A 6,410-nucleotide genomic window follows, 5' to 3' on the forward strand; every position below is an offset into this window, starting at 1 on the left:
CAGTTGCACGGACAATGAGCGGCTCCTGGCAGGCTTCTAGGTGGAGGGAACATGAATGAACCGACCCACACGGGAATGAGAGGGATTCCGAGACTGTTCAATGTAATGGACTGTACAGTTGAAGAGGGCTTAAAAGATTTGATTTGTACTACTCATATCACGAAGGTGCATCTTCTTTTCGATAGCTCATCACATAAGAACTCCAAAGTTAAGCGTGCTTGACTTGGGGCAATTTTGGGATGGGTGACCTCCTGGGAAGTTTCCCAGGGTGCGTGTGAGTGAGGACATAAGCACGCTGGAAAGACTCGTCTTGATACAGTGAGGACAGTCGTCGAATCTGGGGCGTTACAACACCAATAGGAGCACATCTTAAACTCTCATCTGAACAAAGCCCGAAAAGTGAAGAGGAAGGTGCAGAGATGCTCAAAGTACCATAATCCAGTGCTGTAGGGAGTATTATGTATGGAATGGTGTGTACCAGACCTGATATAGCTTTTGCATCAAGCTTAGTAAGCAGGTTTATGTCCAATCCTGGGTATAAACATTGGCAAGCAGTGAAATGGGTGCTAAGGTATCTTAAAGGATCCAAGGAGGCTGGGCTGAATTATGATAATAAGTGGAAAGATAGTGACAAGATTGAAGGCTTTGTAGATTCAGACTTTGCTGGTGATGTGGATAAAAGGAAGTCACAAACAGGATATGTGTTTACAGTGTATGGAAATACAGTCAGCTGGAAGTCTACTCTTCAACACATTGTAACTTTGTCCACTACAGAAGCTGGGTATGTTGCTGCTACAGAGGCATTTAAAGAAGCCTTATGGATAAAAGGATTGGTTGAAGAACTAGAAGGAAGTCAAGCTGAAACCGTGGTGCACTGTGATAGTCAAGGGGCGGTTCAAATAATGAAAAATCCAGTGCATCATGATAGGACAAAACACATATATGTTAGGCTTCATTTCATAAGGGAAATTGTATCTGAAGGCAAAGTGAAAATAAAGAAGATTGGGACTGATGATAATCCTTCTGATATGCTGACCAATGTAGTGACAGGAACGAAGCTTCAACATTGTATGTCACTCATCAAATTGGGAAAACCTCCTTAGGAAGGAGGAAAGGGGGAACAATGAAGAGCAAGGTATACTGGTATGCTGATCAGGTGGAGATTTGTTGCAAATAGTGATCAACATACAGTAGGCAGCTCAACTTAGAAGATGCGGTCAACAAAAGAAGTCAGTAGTGGATGGTTTATTGTTGAACTACTAATAACTGATTAGATAACTAATAAGTTAGTTAGTTGATTTAGTCAAGTTAGGAGTGAGTCAACGGAAGAAAAGTCTTGGAGATATATATATCAAGCTTGTATCTGTAAATCGTATTCTTCTGGTTTTCATTTTGTATTGATCATTATCTTCTGAAAAGCTTAATAAAGATTCTTGCTCTGAGTTCCCAAAGTGGACGTAGGCGAAGAAAGCCGAACCACTATAAATCTTGTGTCTCGTGTTCTTGTCAAATTCTTCTTGTTGATTTCTGTGCAAAGTGTTGGGTTGAACATAGTGATTGTGTGTGCGTGTATGTGCTTACTGGGAAGAGAAGTCTTGATCTTAAACGGGAGAAGGAATAGCTGGGATTATTCACAACAACTCTGAATTTTTTGTCCAATTTCTAGAAAAACATTCAACATAAAAAATGTAGTACTTTTTGATACCTTCGATTTGACACTAAATTCGTAATTTTTGGACTAAGAAATGAGTTAGTTATGATCATTATCGTAAAACTGCACAAGCTGCAGAATTTCTGTGTCACAAAATCCGTCACCCTCTGTTATTTCGAATTCTGCGACTTATAGGTTGGTTTTCTGGAAATATTTTCAACATATTATTTGTATTACTCTGTGTTATCTTCGATTTGACGGTAAATTCGTAATTTTATGATAAGAAATGAGAGATATATAATTTTTATCGTAAACCCGCTCAAGCTGTAAAAATTTGTGCATGCTCTTCACGTTTTCTCAAGTTTTGGTTGCAGGCTTCATTGGGATCTCCTGAATCTTTGCTGCTGTGGTTAGGGCAGCATGTCCAGAGCGTTCCTACGAAGCCCTCGACGTTTAGAAGTATGTTCGACATTCAAAAGAAAAATATTTTATGTTTTTGAGGTATGCTAAATGTCTTGTGGTCAATTATGAACGGGTTTGGAAGTCGGTGAACATGGCCGAGGACCTCTCCACCCAATAAAGTATGACCGGGTTTGATCAGGATTGGAAACAGGTAAAGCATGACCAGGGACCAACCCACCCGGTAAAGCATGACCGGGGATCTCATGTATGTGGTAGTGGACATCTCTGCCAGCCCAGTACTGTGGTTTAGTCTGATCAGGCGCATTTATGTTACGGGTCACTTGCTTTGAAATATATCTCTACGCAAAATGATGTTATGCATGTTCAATTATGTATGATGCAAGTATATTTATGAAATGATGGCACGTCTATGTTTATGTACGTAAGTTCAAGTTTAAGTATGTACGCTCTACTTTAAAATGTATGTGATTTTATTATGTATTACTTGTTATTCCTAGTTTATACATGTTGGGTCTTTAGACTCACTAGACTTGATCGATGCAGGTGAGGACGAGTATGAGAAGACGATGGTTGGGACCAATGAGCCGGCTCGACCTACACAGGAGGCTAAACCGAGGACCGCCTACGTTTTTAAGTCATTATGCATGTTTCAAATACTCTGATTTTCATGAGACTGTTTACGATGTTTAAATGATTACTTTTTTGCAAACTTTGTTTGTGATTGTTTTCATTTCAAATATTTTTAGACGAGCAGATTATTTTCGTCGCGATCTGAAGGTTTATTACTTATTTAATAAAATTTTTATTTTTCCGCAAATTTCAATTAGTTTAAAAAAAATTACGGTACGTCACAATTGGTATCAGAGCGGTGTTCTTGTAAAGGGTTATGCCTACTGCCAGTTGCGAGAAGCTCACGAGGTCCCACCTCAAGTCTGTAAGTTTTAAAGTTTTAAATTCTTTCTGGTAGTAAGTATCAAGTCATGATTTCAACATGTGCATGTTTAAGCTCAAATTACGTGCATCTTATGATATAGATATTATGTTCATGCATGTTGGGTTACGTGTTGGGTAAATTTTGGAATAGTATGCCTCCTAGACGTATGATTGCACGTGGAGTAGGTGAAGAGAATAGAGAGGCTCGGGATGAGGAGAGGGCCACTCCTCCTCGTCCACCGCCAGATATGCAGGCTCAGATGCTTGCAGGGATGAATCAGTTCTTCGCGCATTTTGCGGGGAACAATGCTGCCGTAGATATAGGGGCGATGCGCAGACCAGAGGCTGTTTATGAGAGGTTTAGGAGGATGGACCCAAAGGAGTTCTCAGGGACTACTGACCCGATAGCTGAGGGATGGATTAAGTCCATGGAGGCAATTTTTGCTTTTATGGAGCTGGAGGATGCAGACAAGGTCAGGTGTGCCACTTTCCTGCTGACAGGAGACGCCAAACTGTTGTGGGAGAGCGCATCTGTGTCTGTGAACTTGCAAACACTGACTTGGGATGGTTTCAAGGAGGTTTTCTAATCCAAGTACTTCATTGAGGAAGTACGTTCCCATCTGACTAGGGAGTTCATGATGCTGCGACAGCGAGACAGCAGCGTGGCAGAATTTGTTAGGAAGTTTGAGAGGGGGTGTCACTTCGTGCCCCTGATTGCAAATGATGCCCGGGAGAAGCTGAGGCATTTTATATTGATGGTTTGCGGCCGATCTTGCGCCGTGATGTGAGAGTTGCTGGCCCTACCACCTATGCTATCGCCGTGTCGAGAGCCTTGGCCGCAGAGCAGGATCAGAAGGAGATTGGTAATGAAAGGCAGGGCAAGAGGCCCTATCAGGCACCCCAACAGCAACATCAGAAGCCTGAGTTTAAGAGGTCTTTCCAACAACGGCAGAGGAAGAGGCCATTTCAGGGACCGCCGAAAGGCAAGAGTCCTATCCTCATAAGAAGGCTCCCCAGAGGCCTGGTGAGTACACAGTGTGTCCGAGATGCAACCGTCATCATGCGGGACAGTGTCTATGGGGATCGGGCAAATGCTTCAAGTGTGGAGTCAGTGACCATATGTTGAAAGACTGCCCGCAGTGGAGGCAGCCTACCCTGGGGTGAGTGTTCGCTATGCAGGCTGAGGAGGCGAACCTAGATACGACTCTTCTGATGGGAAATATTTTCATAAAGAGATTAGCCACGAAGGCCTTGATATATTCCGGGGCCACTAACTCTTTTATCTCAGAGACGTTCGCTAATCATTTGGACGTCAAGTCCATTGGACTCGATGTTAACTATTCAGTGACAGTCCCATCAGGGGAAGAGTTATCAGCTACTAGCGTGGTCAGAGACATCGATCTCGAACTGCAAGGTAACCTAGTGTATGCCGATCTGGTTGTGTTGCCGATGCCAGAGTTTGACATTATCTTGGGAATAGACTGGCTAACGAAGAACATAGTTCTTATTGACTTTCAGAAAACATTAGTGTTGGTAAGACGTTGGGCATGGATCAATTTTGCTTTGAGCCGAACAGATGGAGAAGTTTCCCTCGCATGATCTCTTGCATGCATGCACAGAGACTTATTCACAAGGGGTGTCAGGATTTCTTGGCCAGTATTATTTCTGCACCTGACGCACCAACTCCAGCAATATCTGATGTACCAGTAGTCAGAGATTTTCCTGATGTTTTTCCTGATGACGTCATAGGCCTTCCACTACATAGAGAGGTGGAGTTTCCATTGACCTTGTGCCAGGTACCATGCCAATCTCTAAGGCACCGTACCGTTTAGCTCCAACTGAAGAGGTTAGAGCTCAAATAGCAGATTCAGGAGCTACTAGATAAACAATTCATCCGCCATAGTTTTTCACCAGGGGGCGCACCAGTGCTTTTCGTTTAGAAGAAGGATGAGAGCATGAGGTTGTGTATCGATTACCGAGAACTGAACAAGGTAACGATCAAGAATAAATACCCACTACCAAGGATCGAGGACTTGTTCGATCAGTTGCAGGGAGCCATAGTGTTTCTAAGATAGATCTACGATTAGGGTATCAACAGAAGGATAAAAGATGCAAATGTTCATAAGACAACCTTCAGAACCAGATATGGGCATTATGAGTTCTTAGTGATGCCATATGGATTGACGAATGCTCCAAGAATTTTTATGGACTTGATGAATCGAGTATTTCAGCCCTACCTAGATCAGTTCGTCATAGTGTTCATAGACGACATCCTTATCTACTCGAAGAGCGATGCCAAGCACAATCAGCATTTGGGAACATTTTTGCAAGTCTCGTAGAGTCGCAAGTTGTTTGCAAAATTTAGTAAGTGTGAATTTCGGTTGGAGGTGGATCCAGCTAAGGTAGCAACAATTAAGGAATGGGTTGAGCCGAAGAATGCTTCAGAGATCCACAGTTTCCTAGGCTTAGTAGTCTGCTAGAGGAAATTTATCCAGGGATTTTCTTCAATTGCAGCGCCACTCACTTCATTGACTAAGAAGAATGCTAAATTCATATGGAGTGGAGAGTGTCAGGAGAGATTCGATACTTTGGAGTAAGCTCTTATTTCAGCACCACTACCAGCCATGCCAGCAGGGCAAGGCAATTTCGTGCTATACACCGATGCTTCTAAGCTCGGTTTAGGCGTAGTTGATGCGACTTTGATTGTTGCACTCGCAAGAGCATGTTGTCCACAAGTAATATAATTCGGTGAGTCCGAATATCGTATCCACAGGGAAGCTCAGGTAATTACACGTCCACTACAATGTCTTTTTGTTTTTTCATTTAATTGTTTTAATCTTTAATTGGTAATTTTTAATTGTTCAAATTTTAATTTAAGTAGTTGAGATTAAAGGATCTACTCTTGGTAATTTAATAAAGTTAACATTAATGAACATTATTGAAATCCACTTAATAAAATGGTTCCAATATATTAAATAATCATATTTAATTTGTGTTATATATTATTATCTTATAAGTATATATACCAAAAATTATAAATGTTGTCAAGTATTTATTATGCTATATATATGTATATATATAACCAAACAAACATTTAAATGGTACCAAAAAATTAATATTATGATATATTCATATATAATAAATCAAGACATCCACTTTAACTGGTTGGTATTACCAAACTAACATTTAAATGGTTCCAAAAATTTAGTGTAACATATAGCAACAATAAATAAAAACTCCCACATATAAGTAGGGTAAATAATGCTTAAAGAAATAAATATAACATAAACAATAAATAATGATTAAATAATATAAAATATAGATTCTTACCTTTTAATAAACTTATTATCATGCCAAGAGTTTCACCTTTTCATCTCAACTTTGGGAAGTTAGCTACTCATTA

Source organism: Primulina tabacum, chromosome 7 (genome assembly GCF_025594145.1).
Source record: "Primulina tabacum isolate GXHZ01 chromosome 7, ASM2559414v2, whole genome shotgun sequence".
Lineage (NCBI taxonomy): Eukaryota > Viridiplantae > Streptophyta > Magnoliopsida > Lamiales > Gesneriaceae > Primulina > Primulina tabacum.